The sequence below is a fragment of the Quercus robur genome, chromosome 8 (assembly GCF_932294415.1).
Source record: "Quercus robur chromosome 8, dhQueRobu3.1, whole genome shotgun sequence".
In the NCBI taxonomy this organism is placed as follows: Eukaryota; Viridiplantae; Streptophyta; class Magnoliopsida; order Fagales; family Fagaceae; genus Quercus; species Quercus robur.
In genome coordinates, this window is record NC_065541.1 from 4,116,457 (window position 1) to 4,138,421 (window position 21,965).

A 21,965-nucleotide genomic window follows, 5' to 3' on the forward strand; every position below is an offset into this window, starting at 1 on the left:
AAAAGATTAATAGATAAGCATGTGGCACCATTCGTTTGTGTTTGGCCAAGAATCAAAAGTATTTTGTTATGAGGGAGATAGAGGCTAAAGAGTTTTGGAAGAAATTGGAGGACAAGTATATGACCAAGAGTGTGGAGAATCGTCTCTACTTGAAGAAAACGCTCTTTCATTTCCAATATCATACAGGTATTTCTATGTTTGAGCACTTGAATGATTACAATAAAATACTTGCTGATTTGCAAAACTTGGAAGTTGATATTAGTAGTGAGAATAAAGCTTTCTTGTTGCCGAATTCATTGCCTGATACTTATGATCATCTAATTACTACACTGCTGTATGGAAAAGATGAGATTAAGTTTGATGATGTGTCCAATGCTTTGACTAATAATGGGTATCGTAAGAAAGATAAGCAAGCTCAAAGGGACACAATGACTGAGGCTTTGATTGTTAAGGGCATGTCTAATGATAAGAAACTCGAGAAAGATAAGTGTGCCTATTGTCACAAAAAGGGGCATTGGAAGAAAGATTGTCCTCTGTTGCAAAACAAGGACAAGAACGATTCTAATGCAAATGTAGCACATGATAGTGATGAGGATTTTGATTTTCTATTGACTAGTTCATCATTTGTTTGCCATTCAAATGAGTGGGTTTTGGATTCTGTTTGCACCTTCCATATGTGTCTGAAGAAGGAATGGTTTTACAACCTAGAAGAGTCGGAACTTGGCTCAGTCAACATGGGAAATGATGAAACCTGTGAGATTTTGGGGAAAGGTAAAATGAAGCTAAAATTGCATGATGGAACATTTCTTTTTTCTAAATGAGAGTACATATATATTGTCAAGATTAGTTAATTAGCTGTCAAGATTAGTTAATGGCAGTTAGTTTATATATATATATATATATATATATAACTTAAGGACGATATTTAGGCGTTTTTCTTCTTCTTGTCTGTTGTCTATCTCCACTACTTTGGTTTCTTCTCTTTTTTGCTGAACAATGAACATTGCTATGTGGTTTCTCTTTCTTTGTTTTGTATTTTATTTGAAATTTCCTAAGCCCTTTTACATGTGACTAGCCTTGGAAATGTTGAAAACTTGATTATGTTTAGTAACAGTTTTTATTTTCTATTTTCAAAAACTTGTTTTTGGGAATATAAAGAAAAAACTTTTTTTTTGTATTTTTGAAATAAAAAACATGTTTGGTTAGTTGAAATTTAAAAAAAAAAAAAAATTAGTTTTTTGAAGAAAAAAATAGAAAAATAGAAAAATATATTGTTACTAGGATTTGAACTCTAATGCTAATTCATTCAATGAGACAGATTCATTAAATCAAATAAAAAATTGAGTTTCTTTCACAAATTGAGTTTTGAGAACAGTTTTTGTTTTCTGTCCATTTTGGTTTGCCAAACAAGTTTTTTAGTCTCAAAAATAAAAAATTGTTTTGAAAACAAAAAATAAGAGGAAAAAACAGTTACTAAACATACCCTTATATTTTTTTTTAATAAAAGATGGGCTGAATGGTTCAACCTTTACTTCTTTTTTCAGTTTTGAGCCCCACGTTATGTGATGCATTAATTGCATCACATCAATTGAACATTTTAGTTATCTTTTTTTTTGAGAAGCAACTTTTTTTTTTTCTTTTTCTAGTTTTCAATATAAAGAAATGTACAGAAATGACTTATTATATTAATATATTCTTAAAAAATGTTTATTATCGATATTATTATTATTGGGAGTGATATTTTAAGTTTGTGATTTGACATAATTGGTGAAATATGAGTCTGAAATTTTATAATTCTTAACATAATATATATTATATAAAATAGTGGTAAACCCGAAATGGTACACCGGTATTAAATGGTAACGAAATATTTCATTCTATTAACTAAACGAAACGGTCTCTGGTATGGTATTGACTCCCTTGCTACTCAGAGCATTTGTGATTGGTAGTTTATTTTAATTAAAATAAGTCTGGTTGCATGGGAATAAAAAGAATAATATGGTAATATTAAAATTGAATTGAAAATTAAGTTTTTAGGATAATTATCTTTAGGATAGTTATTTGAAAGATTTAAAGAATTTTACGGTTAATGGAAAATATTTTATAAGTTTGACTACATTTCACCTGCAAACAAACACAAGGCATCCTTTTCATTTTTTTTTTCTTTTTCATATTGTGAGAGGTGTTAAGCTTTTTATCATCTTGGCGTTGAGCTATTTTTCAAATATTCTTGTTTATGTTTAATAATAAAGAGTTGGGGTTTAATTCCCGTTTACACTAAAAACCAATTAGTGTTTTAGTTTAATAACAAAGATATATTATCAAGAGTAGACGTTATAGGTTAAAACTCTCTCATTAAAAAAAAAAATTGTATGCATGGAATTAAGAGTACAACTTTTTTCTTAAACTATAATTCGATAGTTGAAAAAAAAAAAAAAAAAAAAAAAAAAAGAGGAATTTGAGTTTTAGATATCTTCATTAGATGCAATAAAAAATGTTAACTAATTGAAATATAAGACACTTGGCAAATTAATAATTAGGAATAATTTTTCCCCTCTCACACTCTTTCGCAAGTAAAGGGAAGAATAATGATTAGTTGTCAATATTCATCCAAAAAATAAAATAAAATAAAAGAAGTTGTCAAGGCCGCGTTTGGAGGAATGATCTTTAATAACATGGCACGCATCGCATTCACATTTCACACTAGTACTTCACACAGAAGTTTGTTCAGCCATTAGAAATTATTTTTTGGCATGGGTCATTCATTTTTCTATTTCACTCATCTTATCTTCTTTTTTAAATTTTCTACACTCTCTTTGTTTTGAATCCCATTTACCACCGCACACCCTTGATGCATTGGTCACTTCACAAGTATAAGAGCTTGTGGGGTGTGGGGGACAAGGGCTGGAGTTCAAGTCTCTAGAAGGGAGTTTCACACACATATACACTTAGATTATGTTATAGTAGAAATTCTTTCTTGTATAAAATATATATATATAAAAAATACAAAATGTAAGATTTATTGTACATGGCCTTATTATCATCATCCCCTCATTCTCTCTCCTCTTTATGTTTTAATAAGTCTTTGTTTATCTCTTCTCTTCTTCAATTGTTATCATGTTTTTTTTTTTTTTCCATTTAATTATTTATTTATATAAGATAAAATCTTCTAAATTCGTATATTAATTTATAAAAATTTTTAAAAAATGAATTATATTTGAAGAGATATTATTACATTTTACCCCAAAAAAAAAAATCACTTTACTATCATTTGAAATATAGCCTAATATATCTATTATCATTTGAAATATATTTGGGGAGGATTATAAATTTATAATAACAAAAATTTAAACATATATATAAATATGATTATACAAACAAGAGAATTTAAAAATATTAAAAAAATTTGAAGGGAACAAGTGAATTTTTTTTTTTTTTTTTTTTTTTTTTTTTTGAGAATGACATTTTTTTAGGAGCTAATTGTAAATATAATTAGAACATATGGGTAAATAAATAATTTTCAAAAAGTGCCCTCTGGTCTAGAAATTTAAATAGTTATTAGGCGAAAAACACATTTTGGTCCCTACATTTTCAGCCGATTCCCGTTTTAGTCCCTAAGTTTTTTTTTACCGCTTTTAGTCCCTCTCCTGAAAAACGGTTCCATTTTGGTCCCTACCGTTACATCATAAACGGATATTGCTGATGTGGCAAACGGCATGCACTGTTGGCCTGACGTGCCCATTAAAATAATAATAAAAAATGCCACATCAGCATTTAAATTAAAAAAATTAATTTATTAATTTTAACTAAATAAAAAAAATTAAAAACAGAATTAAAAACTAAAAATCATATGAATTGAGATCTAAGTGTGTCTTGAACAAGAACACCAAGAACACAAACTCAAATCCAAGAACACAGACCCAGAAATTTATAAAAAAAAAAAAAAAAAAAAAAAACCATCAAAGCATTATATCAAACCCAGATCTCTGCCGATCCAAACCTACGCACACATCACAGCACACAAGCTCAAATCCAAGAACACAAACCCAGAAATTAAAAAAAAAAAAAAAAAACCCATCAAAGCATTAGTTCAAACCCACTCCGATCTTCGCCGATCCAAACCCACGCACACATCACAGCACACACCCAGTTTCGGTCATGCCCAGATCAACCTAGAAACCCACTAAGAAACCCACCGATCCAAACCCACGCACACATCAATATCAGGTATTTTACTACGTTAAAAAAAAAATAGTCTTTATTGTTTTTTCACATTTTGGAAATGAAATTCAGACCACAGTTCCGATTGAAACTCCGGTGAAATGGTCGGAATTTATTTTCCAGAAGGAAAGAAGTGGAACATACGTGAGGAGAACGTTGGCGAAATCGGAGGGGCAAGTGGCGGAGGAGCTGAGTTTGCAGAGAATGGAAATGACGAGATCATCCGGCAAGGAATCGAACAAGTCACGCTTTCCAGCGATATCAGAAGAATTCCGGCTTCTTTTCCGATAACTAACTTGTTCGGCGGCGAAATCTCTCCTTCGCTTCACAACTCTCATGTTCTTATCTTCAACAACTCTAGGGTAACAAAGCCCTCTCCTTGTTCTCATATCTCTCTAACTCTCTCTCTCTCTCTATCTAAATGAAAAATCTTATCTTTTTATAACTAGTTTGCGTCTCTCGCTCTCTATCTCTAAAACGGAGACAGGCTTTTTTTTTTTTTTTTTTTTAAATTTCTGGGTTTGTGTTCTTGGATTTGAGTCTGTGTTCTTGGTGTTCTTGTTTAAGACACACTTAGATCTCAATTCATATGATTTTTAGTTTTTAATTCTGTTTTTAATTTTTTTTATTTAGTTAAAATTAATAAATTAATTTTTTTAATTTAAATGCTGATGTGGCATTTTTTATTATTATTTTAATGGCCACGTCAGGCCAACAGTGCATGTCGTTTGCCACATCAGCAATATCCGTTTATGATGTAACGGTAGGGACCAAAATGGAACCGTTTTTCAGGAGAGGGACTAAAAGCGGTAAAAAAAAAACTTAGGGACTAAAACGGGAATCGGCTGAAAATGTAGGGACCAAAATGTGTTTTTCGCCTAGTTATTATTGAAGTAGGTATAGAAATTTCACTACATAAAATTTAAAAATTTTATCCAATAATTATTTAACATACATTATCATCACTGGTGGCTTTCAACTTTTTATTCTTATTTTATTTTAAGGAAATTAGACTCTTATAATGAATGATCTTCTATCCGTCCACAATGTGCTCACGGATTTTGTTTTGACTTATGTGTTCACAGATTTCAACTTGTGCCACAACTTGCCCACGTGGCGAGTTGTGAGTGGTAGAGAGGTGATGGTGAGTCCATTGTTTTTGTTTTATATAACCACTTTTACAACACTCTTTACATGTCATTCTTTATTTTGCAATACAAACATTAAAATAAATTTACTTTAATACTTCAATAGGTGAGAGAAGAGAGGGAGAGTGTCAAATAGAAGAAAAGAGAAAATAAAAATAACTTTGACACAATGTTATAATGGTTATGTATACTTAACCATTGTAGCAAGTACTAAGTGGTGAAAATTTATGAAAACATTTTTTATGGAAACATTTTGCATTTTAATGGATTACATTAACCAATGAGAATGATTAGAGAGTATAAAAAAAGAATTAGGTCAATTTATTTGTGTCCCATTGTAGTGGAGGAAAGGACAAAAAAGCCCAGAGGGAATACATTAGATCATTGTTTATAAATATATATTGCTATTCCTTTACCCCAAAACAATGGCACAATCTCCCTTCATCATCTTTATCCATAAATGCGATTACTTGTAAATCAAAATACACCTATGGGACTCTGTTCCTAAGCCCCAACCATACAAGGAGACTCCATTAAAAGTACTTTGAATTGTAAGAACTCGCGCTCTTTTGCAAGCTTTTTAAACAAGTACTTTTTTAAGTGGAGGATAATTATCTTACATATATGGTCAAGTTGAAGTTGTTGCTTTGTCTACTTAAGAAGAAGAAGAACAAGTGCAATTTAAAGAGAAGGTACTATTTTGTTTTAATGCCTTTTATTTTGTAGAAGTGCTAGTGCAAGTCAACATCAGCATATTTGTTTGTTGTGAAGCAACAACTTGCGAAAATTAATTGCAGTACGCATTAGACTCTTATTATTTTATTTTAAGGAAATTAGACTTTTATTATGAATGATCTTTTATCCGTCCACAATGTGCTCACTGCTCACGGATTTTATATGAATAAAGTGGCACAACTTGTGCCACAACTTGCCCACGTGGCAAGTTATGAGTGGTAGAGAGGTGATGGTGAGTCCATGAGGGGTTACCTCTCTACCACTCACAACTTGCCACGTGGACAAGTTGTGGCACGAGTTGTGCCACTTTATGTGGCACTAGCATAGCTCATTTTATATAGGATCCACCACAAAATTTTGACCCTTGTTTTCTACATCTATTTTTAAGTGCTTTGGATTAATTTTTTGTACTTGTCTTTTTCTATGCTAGGATGTGCTATTTATGTCAACTAGCTTGCAACCCCATGCATATGCATGGATACACTTAAAGATATACAATAAGATGCATAATATAATTCATATATATATATATATATATATAATTTAAATACTATTGATAGTCATTTTTATATTTTGTTAACTCTTTAAAACAAATTTGTAAGGATATTATTAGCTATAAAATGTAAATTGTCTGTGTTTTTTTTAAATTATTGTGAAGCTTTTTTTTTTTTTTTTTTAATGGTTCATTTATTTTAGACTCTTTAGTTTTTGTACTTAATAAGTCACTTGGATAAATATTTATGATATGATCCCACATTTGATTCTAAAATTAAGAAATAAAACTCTTTAAAAATAAATAATTTAGGGCACATGGCGCAAAATTGGAGCTCTAATTTGGAATTCTAATTTGAGTTTTTCTCAGCTTTACCTATTATTATATATATAGATATAGATGAGAGTGATACAATAATTGATGAAACTCTCTTTCAAAATTCAATCAACCAGAGTTTTATTGTTTGTTTGCATCTTGTTGTTGTGGCAAGAATAAGAATTATAACATGCTTAATAAAGAATATTATGTCATGAAATACACACACTCTCTCTTTTACATAAGAAGGGAAAACTCTCACAAATACATAGAATTTCATGTACATTAGAAGTAAACAAATACATCATCAACCATTTGGTAGTCCGGGGAAAAAATAGAGGAAGTTAATCAGTCCGGGTAGTTTATTCATCAAAATCAAGTGACTAGTGTTATGAATCTGAAAAACTATTAGAAGAACGATTTTGCAGCAGGTACTGTAGGTCGTTTTATGTTAAAGGTAGTTTTACATGAGTTAAAATTAATTTTAAACCAGTTCTAAATAGAGGGACACTAAACAAAATATTAGAGTGGATTTGAAATATAAATTGGAGCTCTCTCAGTGAGAGTTACATTGATATCCTCACTTCAACACCTCAAGCTCCAGGACCATGGTGTCGGGTTTGATCTCTCTCTCATACAAACACACACGTAATGCACAAATTCAACTATCTATAAGCTAAAGGGATTAATTACACTAATGGTTTTTTTTTTTTCTTCCAGAACTATAACTATCTGTTCTGCTTCTTTTGAATTACCATCAGATTGATTGCTTTCAGAAACTGTCGTAGAGCTATTGGTCTCTTCAATTTTCAAGCTTTGCACACTCACGCCGTCTCCAGTAGTCGAAACATCCACTGTTAAATTATGAGCATGAGCTGAATCAGGTACAGTCACTGTTCCATTCTGCTGGGAAGAATCAGAAGTGTCTGTACCTGTTACGGCTGTGTCATGGCATTCAGTACTTCAGTTGAGTTATTGCCTACATTGGTACTCAGCAGTGATGTGTTATTGATTGCTTCAGGGTGATATTGGCACATGCACAGAAGGGTTAGAATAATTAACGGCACAGAAGGGTTTGTCACTAGTACAAACAAAAGGCAAAATAAGGGTGAAATTTGTGTGTTCAAATTAATCCTATTGGATAGACGTGTAAATTGCAAAGAAAAGGAATCCACAGAATCTTCAAAAGAACAAACAGAAATCACATACACACAGTATACATGTCATAAAAAAGAAGAAGAAGAAAGACTAACAAATGTAAAAGAGAATGCGATGAGTAAGTATGCCAATCCTTATCTGTAAAGAGAGAGATTTGGAGCCTCCACAAATATATCAAAAAAAAAAAATCCCTATTTACTATTGAAAACCCCTATACATTTGGGATGAGAATGCCCTTTTTTGTCCTTCTGTAAAGAGAGAGATATTTGGAGCAGCCAATGTCAAATTTGTTTTGAAAAAAAAAAGAAAAGAAATTCTAAAAAAATGTCAACATACCAGCAAATACACCTACATCAAAAAAAATCCGTGTAACCTCCAGAAGCCTCAACATCACTTCACTTCCTCTCAGAATTTATACATTTTAACTTCAGCATTATTGCTGCTTATTTCCAACAATTTCACCTCTTCGTGATTCTCTAAACTATAAGAAAACAATACCGTATCTTGACCTCTCATATAGATGATCCCTACATCTTCATCAAAAAATAAAGGCTGGCCTCTAGAAATTTCTGTTATTGCACACAATTTCTTCAAAATAGATTGGCTGTGCTGCCCCTGGAAACGCCAAAGATGCAATTCAGAATCCAACCATCTGTATAAAAGTAACCTTGACTTTGATTCTAACAAATGCATTTCCTCAGGTATTCTGAAAAGCGTCAACACATCATTATCAACATCATACTCCATTAGAAGAGAACTCCAAAAGGAGTAAAATTTCTGTTGCCAAAAAACCCCATCCTTGTTGCAGTCATCCCGCTTAAATTCTTTTTCTTTCATCAAATAAGAATTTCTTATATAAACTACCCTCTCTTCCCACTCATGGCATCCTGAATTGAATAGCACGAATCTGGTAGTTGAATCGACTACATTTGTGTGCTTGAACAATTGGAACAATAGCAGAAACTGTTTGTGTCCTGTTACTGCAAATTTTGGATGAGGACCAGCTTTGGGATGAAATGGGACCTTCCATTGAAATCCTTCCAGAGGATCAGTAACCTGAAACTCCTTCTTTCGGTCATAAAAATTCTCCCTGAACAGAATACATCCCCCGGAGCAGCCAACGAAGGACAAACGTGTAGTATCAGATAATACCTTGACACACTCTGTACCCTCCTTTTCAACCTTCCAAATGGTAAATCTTTGTTTAATGCTACCAGCATATGCCGCCACCACAAAGCCCAAATCTGTTGTCACCGGTGAGTCTTTACGAATTTTCTCAACAATTAATCCCCACCCCTTTGAAGCAGCAGAAAATTTCAATCGACTAGCTAGCCCACAGTTGCGAACGATGTCTTCAAGAATAGGGTCAGGTACATATTTTGCTTTACTCATTTTAGAATCTGTTCAAACAGCAAAAAAGACAAATTTATAAATAAAAAAAACTGTCTAAAATATACAAAACTATTAATTATGGTTAATCAATATAAATCCAACTACAAATCAATGAAATTTAAGTCATTTAATCAAAGGATAATGCTTGTATAGCAACTTTGCCCAACAAAAAAGGTAGGCAGATAAATTCCTTTTTTTTTTTTTTTTTTTTTTTTTTTTTTTCTGAACAGAAAGTTAAAATATAGCATGTCACAGAGAAAACTAAAAAACCAAAAGATGATATCATTTTTTTGCCTCTCCATACAAAAGTTTGCAAAGAAGCAACGGCCTCATGGCAGCTTCTGCTGCTTCAGCCTCCTTAGCCTTAGCTTCAGCCTTCTACCTTTCCTTTTCGTCTATAAGCTTCCCCAAATCCTCTTCCCTTCCTTCTTTCCTCAACTCCCCTTTTACAAACTCCTGCAACTCCTCAGTTAATTCAACCCCATCATCATCCAACATCGTATCAACCACATTAAGCACCTCATCCAACTTCCCAACCTCACTCAACGCCTTCATTATAAACTCATAACTCGCAACATCCATCTTGAGCTTCTTCACCATCAGATCAAAAAACGAACTTTCCCTACTTTAACCAACCCATCAACCAACTTATTATAAACCCCCAAGTTCGGCCTCAGCCCTGACTCAACCTTTTTTCTATGATACCCGGCTGCATCATCCGCCCTATCTGCCTTAAAACAAGCATCCATCAATAACACAAACGTAAACTCATCCAGGTTCACCCCCTTCTCACTCATCTCCCCATATACCTCCTCGGCTTCACCCAACATCCCATTATCACACAGCTGTTCGATCAAATTATTGAACGACAAAGTATCCGGACTACACCTATACTCTCCCATCTACCTAAAAACCTCAATTGCATCCTTAAACCTCCCCTGCACGCAATACCCATCCACCATCACATTAAAACTCCCCAAATTCACCGTCAAACACCACGGGGGCCTATTCTCCTCAATCATGTTATCGAACAACCTCAACCCCAACTCAAACTTCCCATTTTTATTCAAAGCATCCAACGACGAATTAAACTCAACTGCACTCATCTTCACCTTTGAACCCTTCCCAACAGCCTCCTCATAAAACTGCATAGCCTCCTTCTCCATCCCTTTCATGAAATACCCTTTGACCAAAGCCCCATACACAACCCCATTCTCCACAAACCCACCAAGCTTCTCCTTCAACTCATCGAAAAGCCCAAAAACACCATCCAAATCCCCACTCCTCACGCACCCATTCATCAAATAGCTAGTAAGTTTGGCCAATTCAAAAAATCTCTTCAAATACTTCCCACCCAAATAAAGAAATCATACATTCAAAAAATCTCTTCACATACTTCCCACCCAAATAAAGAAATCATACATTCTCCAATTAAAAACCCTAATTTCAAGGACTTGAAATGAAACAACCACATTACCAATGAACCCAAAACCTATATTGTAACTCAAAGAAACAAACAGAACCACCCAAGTTCTGAAACAGCTTTCAAGATTCACACTTTGCAATTATATAGGCCAAAAAAATTCTACCTAATCTAACAAGCAACAATGTATATGCATATTTATAAGCAATTCCAAATGTTAAAGCCGAAAAAACAAACCCTGTCAGGAATAGGTGTGCCTTGTTTAATTTCAAGGACTTGAAATGAAACAACCACCCATAAACCCAAAACCTAAATTGTAACTCAAAGAAACAAACAGAACCACCCAAGTTCTGAAACAGCTTTCAAGATTCACACTTTACAATTATATAGGCCAAAAATTTCTACCTAATCAAACAAGCAACAATGTATATGCATATTTATAAGCAATTCCAAAAGTTAAAGCGGAAAAAACAAACCTGTTTTCTGGGGAAAATCTTTGAACCCGTTTTCTTGAATTGAATCGGTCTGTTTTTGTGGTGAGGAAAGCCAGATCAGGTCTGTTGTGGACTGGGAAGTGTCGAATAAGGAGAGAGCAAGGCAGCAGTTGGGAAAATTTTCTGCTTTTGAAGATGGGTTGAAGATCAAAATGGGTTGCGTTATTTGAGAAAAAATTGAGAGAATTTTTTCAGAGAGAAAAGGCCAGAAAGGAAGGTGAGAGAGAATGAAAAATTGAAAACACTAGACCAAAATGATTAGACTTACTAGCCGTTATGCCATATAAACCCAAAATGATTTTTAAAAAATAAATACTAAAAAAAATAATGATTTTCAAATATTTTTTTGATGAATAAAAAATCAGTTTTTTTTTTTTTTTTTTCACCCCCTTGTTCTTTTTGCTTTCAAAATACGAATGGACGGAAGAACCATTTAAAATTTCTTTTGGAATGTAATGAATTCATTAAAGAATATTTGTTCTTATGTTTTTAAAAAATTAAAAGGGTTGTTTTATTTGCTTGTGTGGTTTTCCTCTCAATGATATTATCATTTACCCAAAAGAAAAAAGAAAAAAAAATTGGGTCTCAATATCTCATATTTTGTATTGGTATTTTAAATTTTAATAATACATTTTCCTTTTTTTTTAAATTGAATAAATATTTCAAATTTACAATATTCAATCTAAATCATGAAATTAACTCATTTCAAATAAAGAATATTCATGATGAACAAACTCATTTAATGTTAAATTTAAGCTTTGATTCATTTATAAGTTGTAAATAACATACGTACGTTCAATTAAAAATTTCACATGGCAAGTAATTCTTGTAAGTGAAATTGTTATTGCGTAGAACACTAGAACTCATGTGCATGTTAGCTAGTGATTAGGACCAAAAAAAAAAAAAAACACAAAGCAAAATTTGAATTTAAAATAAAGTTGAGCCAAAGAAAATTGCTTTATATTTTTGTCTCAATATCTCATATTTTGTATTGGTATTTTAAATTTTTATACTATTTTGTCTTTTTACATTTTCCTCTATTTTAAGGTGTACGAGAATAACTAATAGCAAAGCCATTTTCGTGGGTTTCAGTTAGTTCATTTGGTAAAGTTTTTTATGATTTAATCAGAGATTTGGGGTTCAATCTCTGCATACACAAAAAACCGATTAGCATCTTGATCTGATGATAATGATAAAATGCTATCATTAAGAGCGGACGCCTTAGGTTGAAATTATCTCAAAAAAAAATTACAAACATAAAATCATTTAATTATAAAGCTATAGTTACAAACATTATGCTGAGGAAACTTTAAAAAGTTTCAGTCCAGTAAAACCATTGATATCTAGAAATAACTAATGAAAATAATGAATTATTATATTATTTATATATTGTCTTCTAAATTTAGTTTTTTGTCACTCGTTTTTGTACTTCTTTTAAAGATTTTAATTAAAAATATTTAGTGAAGTAATTGACTTTTCTTTTTTCTTTTTTTATTCCTCAGAGCATTCACAACGAAAGAGTTAAAAAATTTAGCTTTTAGTACCTTATTGTATAATACACCCAAAATCAAAGATTCTATTTTAGAATACAATAGATTAAAATAATATAAAAAATACAATAAAATAATCTCTTCACTGCACTAACAATCAAAAATTAGGGACCATTAACAAGCCCATGAACTCACGAATTTGAACTCCCTTCACCAACCTGAGGACAAAAGTTAAAGGCCAAATTTATGTAGCATATGGACAACCCTAAAAGACATGACCGGTAGACTCACACCCACTCCCACATGGCTCACATATGGCACTCTCAACAATACCCCGACGTTGGAGGTTAGCTAGTGTAGGGAGAGAATTCTTGTAGGCTCTCCAAGCAAAATGTTCCACCTTGCTAGGAATATTTAATCCCCGAAGTCTTTTCCAAAACTTCTTAGTATCACTATCATTAGAGCAGCTACCACTGTCACTTTGATCCCGAAACTTTATAGCGATCTTGTAAGCACTTCTAATCGAGAACTTCCCAATTGGAGCTGTTGTCAATATCAGAGCATCATTCGGAAGAGCAGTACTGATTGGTAGTCCCAAAATAACGTTTGCTTTATGAGGAAAAAAAACTTGCCTCACCAATTTTGTCTTCCAACTCTTAGCCTCAGTGTCAATCAATTCATTTTCCAATGCTTGACGCTGCAAGATATTCAGTGCCAATGATGACATAGCTTTGAAAGTTGATGTTGTGGGGAGCTATTTATCATTCCATATCCTATTTTTCTATCCATTTCCAACTCTTCCATCATATAAATTCACAAGTCATTGGGTTTAATCCTTCAAGTGATAGATGAACGATAATGACATTCTTTGGAGTGTTTTAAATCTATGGTTCGAATTTGACAATTTCTTTTTTCACTATCTACTTGTCTCCTAAGAAAAAGAAAACCACTTGTCATGATGGGATCAAGTTCAAACTAATTAGCTTTCTTTAAGAAAGGGTAGGTTGTTTATAAATCAGAATAAAATAGCATCCTAGAAGCATTTTACAAAATGGTCCTGGCAAGAGAAAAAGTAAAAGCTAAAGCAACAAAAATTTTAAAAATAATAATAATAAAAGATGATTTCGGAGTATACTTTGTATATACTATATAGTTCAAAGTTGGCTACAAAACCACTTGGTACTGCTTGGATTCAAATACAGTTTGTCAACAAAGAAATAAACCTCCACAGACATATTTTGGATGTCCAAGGGTATATTGGTAATTTTGGAAGTGTAGGGGGTATTTGGGTCATTTTGAGTATTTAAGGGTATTTTGGTAATTTTGGAAGTCAATAGGGTATTCAACTAGTTTTAAAGTATTTGGGTCATATTAGGTTAAATGGATGGGTTACTAATTAAATGGGTTGGGCGGGTAATGGATAATTAATTTATATATAAACGGGTCATAAATGGATAAATGGGTAATTACAAACCCAACTCGCCCATTTGCCACCCGAATTTGACATATATTTTTGTGTCACTGTGTTTCTAAATAAGTAGGTTGTTGGCTTAAGGCAACGATTCTTTCGTTCTACTGCATCGCTGAGTTTGTAGGAGATTTTTCTTTTAGTGCAAATAAATTTGTAAAAGTTTTCAAGGAGAACAAGGATATTGAGGTAAATTTTGAAACAAAGGCAAGTTTTTTATTTTCCATTTAAATGTGATTTTATTTCTGTGACATCTAGCATTGAATTGGTTCGTTTGTAGGTAATTGTGGCCAATGATCAAACAAGGGAGGAGAAATGGCAAAGAGTGCGGTCAACCTAGCTATAGAGTATTTGGTCCCCTTTGATAGGCTAAAAACGTATTAACCCCTTGTGATTAATGAATTGATTAATTAGCAAAGTTTATTAATTAATCAAATTAACATGCAAAGTGCGTGGTAGCACAAACAAATCACCAATTAAACTAAGTGCAGCGGAAATTAAATTGACAAGATGATTTGTTTTCGAATGGGGAAAACCAACACGGCAAAAATCCCACCGGATGATTTTAAGGTCACCACTCTCGAAAATCTATTATTATCAAAACTAGCGATTACAAGTAAAGGAATCCCAATACCTTATACCAACCTACAGTTGAACCCTTATCCCAATACCCAATTGTACTTGTTCTGGAGTGACAATCTCTCCTTGTAATGCACGGCTCCCAGTACATAACTAACCAATTGCACGAATCCCAGTACGCGACTTCAATCACCAACTAAAGAAGGTTGTTAGCTGCAAAGTTCTTCAGTTCATCCAGACGATGAAGATCAAGAAGATGCTTGGTTACAAAACCCTACGGTATACAAACATAGCAACTTCTTCACAAAAGAGATGAACTAGGGCAAATTCTGTCTCCAGTCACAATTTGGTTGAACAAACTTTGCTCAACACTTGTGCAACTTGACAAACATAAATCCACCTCAAAAATTCCCAGCAACTGTATTTTTACCATAATGAATCGTTTTGAATTACAAGAAACCTTAAATAGGGTATATATAGAGAGGCTAGGTTAATCTTGAGTTTCTTGATGTAATACATTTCAAGATTCGTTGTATGATCATGCCTTTTCCTTGTTGTGTTAATATGATATTGAGTTGATCATATTTAGTTTTTAGGGTGTCTTATGTTTTTCTTCAGTTGTTTTTTTTTTTTTTTTTTTTTCTTTTTCTTTTAATAAGTTTTCTTAGTTAACTCAATCTAACTTGTAAAATTTAAGTTCTTGTGTTAGGACATAGGATGCATACATGAAATCGAGAGTGTGTGTGCAAGATTTCAATCCTGCATATGCATATGGTTGAGTACAATGTTATTAAACCCGGCCCGGCTAGTCAAACTGATAACCCGATGACCCGGCACATAAAATGGTCCGGGTTTACCTTGTTGAAATAAGAAAAAAGGGTTAGATAATTTTTTTGAAAAAGGTTCTAAACTCTAGTACACAAATGTTGACTCTATGACGATGAGATTGAATAGAAATGTTACTATTTTTTTTGCTTTAGGTAAAGAAAAGGTTTTCATAGGCCAGGTTACATGAGCTTTCTCCCACCTTACGTCCATTATCTCTCTCTGAATAGTTTATAGAGTAAAAAGGAAGGTATTAGAGAACAAATTCCTGAATTAAGGATTGATTAGGATGAGAAAATTACGATAGAGGACAATGATTGACAAAGCTTTGTTTTCATTAGAGCCCTATTTTTATTTAACAACGAAATTATTGAAGAAAAGGGGAAAAGGGTTTGTCTTTTTCGTTTAGAATAACAAAGCCAAACACAAATGGGGCATTATGAAGGTAAAAAAAGAAGAAGAGCAATAGGCGATCAAAAGGAAACAAACGGTGGAAACAATGATAAAAAAAAAACTAGTGGAAACAAATAATATGTGGTCTATTATAAGCCTAAGACCAAATCTTTTGTACACAAAAGATTAGGTGGTCGATTCAAATAAAAATAGTGATGTTTGGATGTTTCCTTTTGTGGTATTGCTTGTATAATTCATCCAAAATGAAGCAAAGAGTGGTCTAATCTTAACCCATATATAAGTCTATTAACAGGGCACTTAGAGAATAGAGGGTGGTTCCCAATTAAAAGTGGCCAAGGTGATGCTTTCATACTTCTTTTGATCACTTTTATATGAATCTAGCTACAAATTTTCATTCAATTATATGCGCTAATTGATTATTAGAGGTTGAGGGAATCTTGGGAAAAAGGTTTTGTTTCCAACAAAGTGTACCTTTTCACCAATATTACACTGAAGCTAACAACATTTTTTTGAAAAAGATTATTTTTAATGGATCTATTCATAATAGAGCGACTAAATTTTAACTGTTTGTCAACTTACCGTAATCTTCCCCCTTTTCCAAGCTTGGGACTGACTAGTTTGATTGTGAACAAAATATATGACGCTATGCACGAACACGTGGAATTTGACACACATAGAATTGAGGATTTATAGTTGACCCTAAGAACTTGGGACTAAAAATATAGCTTTTAGCAACTTGAAAAACAACTTTATCTATTTTAACAACTCACTTTATAATACACCCAACATCAAAGACACTATTTTTCTAGCAACTCATTTAAAATAATATAAGCAACTCAATAAGATAATAATAAACATCCACCACAAAAACCAACACAACAGCAACAACCACCTCCACCGTCACCCCAGTAGCCACAACCACAAATCGCAACAGAAAAAAAAAGTAAAAAAAATTCAGCCACCAACAACATTTCTTTTCCACTTCTCAACCCATGACCACCAACCACCAAAAAAAAAACAAAAAACAAAAGCCAAAACAAACCTATAATCCAACCACCACCAACCTTCCTCTTCCACTTCTCAACCACAACCAGAAACATAACACAACTTAATAGAAATCAAACAAATCGAGCCATTGATGCACAGTCATCGTGACCCACGACCCAACCAGCCAAATCGACCCACGAACCAATCAAACCCATAGAAGCACAATCACCCACGACCCACGAACCAATTGAACTACAAGATATTGAAGAGACCTATAGCCACACCATCAAGCACGGCCAACCCAAACCCACGAATCCAAACTGGCGACACCTCTCAAATCACAAAATAGGCAACCCAAACCCATGGATCCGATCTCCACGCCAATGTCCTCGAATCGGATCTCACCTCAATGTCGATGTCCACAATCCGATTTCACATGGGCTGGAGTCGGAACCAAGAGGAGAGAGCAGAGGAGAAGTGAGAAAGGAGAAAGAAAAGAAAAGAGAGAAAAGAAAAAATATGCGTGTGGAGTGAGAAGTGAGCGTGTGGGGAATAAAAAAATATTTTTTATTAATACCTTCCAGCTATAATGAGCTGCTAGAGATAGCAGCTCACTGTAGCAATCACTCAAAAATTTTGAGCTTTACCTTCTTTGCTGTAGTGTGTGTTTTTGGTGTTTTGATTGCTAAAATGACTAAATAGTCATTTTAGCAACCTTATTGTGAATGCTCGAAAGGACCAATCACAAAAAGGTCTTGGTGATTTGTACTTCTAAAGACCATTGATAGGTTCCTCATCTCTTTCTCTTGCTAAGTTTTCAAGTTGAGCCTCCAAACTTGTGGAGTACCTAATAGGAAAATTCTTAATTTAAATTATACTAGCAATGTAAGGTTTACATTATGGATTTGTACACATTTGTTTAGTTCGCAATGTAAATCTTACAATGCTAGTACAATATAAACCTATAGATTTTGATAAAGAGACTTAAATTCAGCCCATGATATTTCCCTCATTCCACAAACTGGCCAAAATTTTGATGATGAGACTTAAATTTAAGATCTTATAGATCACAATATCATACTAGCCTCATTACATGCACAAAGACTTTTTTTAGTGTCATAATTTTTCATTCATCCCAATTAAAGATTTATAAGTTTTTCCACTAATATTATGCATTTAGAACTACTAATACAGCTAGAGTGTTATGAGGCTAACTCCAAAAAATGAACACCGAAAATTGAAATCATATGTTTGTGTGTGGATTTGTTCATTTTTTTAAGCTAGCCTCATGACATTCCTAGTTGTATTTGTGGTTTTAAATGAGTGATGTTAGTGGGAAAACATGTAAAACTTAAATTGGTACGAATGAAAAACTATGACACTAAACCCACCCCCCCCCCCCCCAAAAAAAAAGAAAAGAAAAAGAGTCTCATTGCACGCGCGAGCATGTATGATGAGGCTAGTATTCCATAATCGTCATCCATTTTATTTGTTGCTTGTAATTTGATTGTTAATTGTTTTATTTTGGAAAAAAATAGCAGATACATATAAAATATTTTACTTTAAAATGAACGGAGCAAAACCAAATTAACTTTAGCTAATATACATATTTCAATTATAAATCCCAAACGAAACTCTAGCTATAAGCCGATATAACTAATATTTATATTCCATTTATTGTTAACAAAAGAATCAGTCCACATATTTCATTTGATTTTTTTTTTTTTTGAGAAAAATATTTCATTTGATTCGAAACATAGTAAAAAGTACCGAATACAATCCATATATATATATATATATATATATTTTTTAATGAGTGGATAATAATCTATTTAGATATTCCATTTAGTGGATTCTAGTTAGCTCAACTAGTAAGATCTCTAATTGTTGAATAAGAGATTTGAGATTCAATTCTCGTCTATACCAAAAACCTATTAATGTTTTTATAATCAGGAGTGGATGTCATAGGTTAAAACTCTCTAAATATATATATATATATATATATATTCCATTTAAACTCTCTCAAAAATAAAATAAAAAATATATTCCATTTAACTCTAGGCATAGATATAGTACAAGAGTTTAGAGGACACCACCTTTATAAGTTTCACTTCTTTCATCTATTAGGGAAGTCAAAAGAGAGAGAGAGAGAGAGAGAGAGAGAGAGAGAGAGACCAAAATGGTTGAGGGAGCTATCACTAAATCGAATGGAGAGGGGATTTTTTTTTTTTTTTTTTTTTTGGAGAAAAATTATCAATCTAAATATTATTAAGGAGATAGTAAATCAGCAGCAACAAATTTATTTATACTAGTCGCAAACCCACGCATTATATAAATATCATATAATTGGGTGTAGTGTATAAAAAGTAACAATTAATTTAAGTATTATTTTAAAAACAAATATTTCTATAAGTATTTTTTATCTTTTTATCTCTGCAAATATATCATATGATTATTTTTTTTGTATGTTTGATTAACATTTTTCTAAGGTGAACTATATTCTTCTCTCTCTCTCTCTTGGATTTTTTTTTTTTTCTTTCTTATAGTTCTGTTTAAGGTTGATGATTTTTTTAAAATGTGTTTTGGTATTGTTTTTTTTTTTTTTTTTTTTTTTTTTTTTTTTTTTTTTTTATTTCCCATTACAAAGTCTTCTCTCTCCCTTTTGTACAGCTTTGCTTGAATTCTAATTTGGGTTAATACTTAGTTTTTGTTTTTTTTAGGTAATAAAAGTAATATTAATCATGATGAAATAAAAACAAAGAAAGAAAATACATGATGTTCATGATGGTGAACATAAAAAAAAAAAAAAAAAAAAAAAAAAAAAAAAAAAAAACAACAACAACAACAACAACAACAACAAACAACATCAAAGAAAAAAATAACTCAAGGGACAATTCTAAGAGTAGAAAGAAACTCAATGATAGAAGAACAATTTGAAGAACCCCAACGCACCTAGACTAATCAAAAATATATAGTTTCCAGCATAAAGCTTATACTTAGCTTTTTTGGAAATAGGAATTTGAGTTTATGTCAAAACACAATCTACATAGCTATGAATTTGAAAATGCCTGCCAATTTTTTGGGTGATAAATTATTATAAAGTCTATCTTTTATTCCTTTTGTTTCATTGTAATTTTGGTTAAGATAATGTTGTAAATTTGTGATGAATTTATACTATTATAATAATCTCAGGGGTGTTCTAGAAGCTGAAGTGAAAATTGTGAAATCATTAAAAGACTAATAGAAAAATACTGGAAAAAATAATTTAGTTTATTATTGAAAAGAAAATAATGACATGAATGTTGATGTGGCTCAATAGGAAAATAGCAAAAATAAATGCTACGTTTCAATGGCACAATAATTGTAGAGACTTAATGACTAATAATTAAAAAGGAATAGGTATAATAAAAGTCTAATTCCATACTTATGGGCCGGTTATTATCTAATACCATAATTATATCACTCATAAAAATGAAAATAAGTGTAATTTCCCCTGAAATTGCTCCTAACAAAACGCCATTTTGGTGTGGATTCCATGGTGCGGGAAATGTTCCATAATGTGCTCCAATCAAAATGTGTAATTACTTTTAGGATGTGATTTATTAAGGTTTGTTGCCATTTCAAATTCCCATTGTGACCCCTAAAACCTCCAATTACACATTCCATTCTTCACTTAAATGTAATTTAATTTATTATTTTGTTCTTCGCTTATAGAGTTGAAACCACATCCGCCTGGAATTGGAAAAGACTCAGGTATTATCTTTGCATCACAATATTTGCTTAAATTTATATATGATTGTCCCTTGAATTTTAGAGTCATTTGGATTGTTTACAATATTTGAATGGAATCATCTCTATCTCTAATTGTATTGTATCATTACTCTCACTCAAATTGTTGGATGAATTAATGAAATACCTGATTCATGCTCTACACCACCAAAACCCATTAAATTAAATAGGTTTAGACTTTAATTGAGATTAAGCAAGGTAATATCCAGATAGAATATGAGTTTTTGGGCTTCAAGGAAGGTAAGCTTTAATTTTTTTTTTCTCTCTTTGTTTAACGTTTTAATTAGATAATATTAATATATTATTAGATTTTACATTTTTAATTTAATGGGGTCTTCAGTCCTCGGTTTGTCTTATTGCACTAATTCTCTTTATTTTGGTAGAATTTTATAAAGAATGCAAAAAAGATAAAGAGGCAAAGTTGCAAAATAAATTCAAAAGCAACAAATCACGACCCACATTCTCCAATATATGCATGTCCAACAACAATGTCAATTTAAGCAAATAAGAAAGCAGAGAAGATATAGCAGGTACTTTTTCTTTTCATTATGAATAAATATAAAATTGTATTGTCCCATAGTATCTAAAATTAACTTGCTTTATTCATTTTAAACTGAAATGTGACTACAATCTAGAAGAGAAGATCTCAACAATGTTAGAAATAAAACTGGCATAAGAAGTGTTTCTACTTTTTATTTTTATTTTTTATAAACATTTATGTTTCTAATTATTTTGCAATAAATACAACATATATTGTTTTATAGTTTTTTCTTTTTTTTCTTTTGAGAAAAAGTTACATAATCATGTTTATGCAGATAATATACCAAACAATTCAGCTATAATTTCCTATAATTTCCAGTAACCAACAAAAACAAAGGCTTCATCTTAGTAATAAACATATTTTTACATTAAGTCATATTTTTGTTAATTATTTAGACATCGGATGTCAATCTAAAACTCTACATTAATTATAATTCAGGAAAATATTATGAACCATGCAACTTTGGGCTTTGGCCAACCATCATGCAAATGCC

At 32.0% G+C, this 21,965-nt stretch overlaps 1 pseudogene; it reads right to left on the reverse strand.

The window, feature by feature from the left end:
- Window positions 1-9,744: 9,744 nt before the first annotated feature.
- LOC126695715 (pentatricopeptide repeat-containing protein At3g49240, mitochondrial-like) lies at window positions 9,745-13,596 on the reverse strand (annotated as a pseudogene).
- Window positions 13,597-21,965: the final 8,369 nt, after the last annotated feature.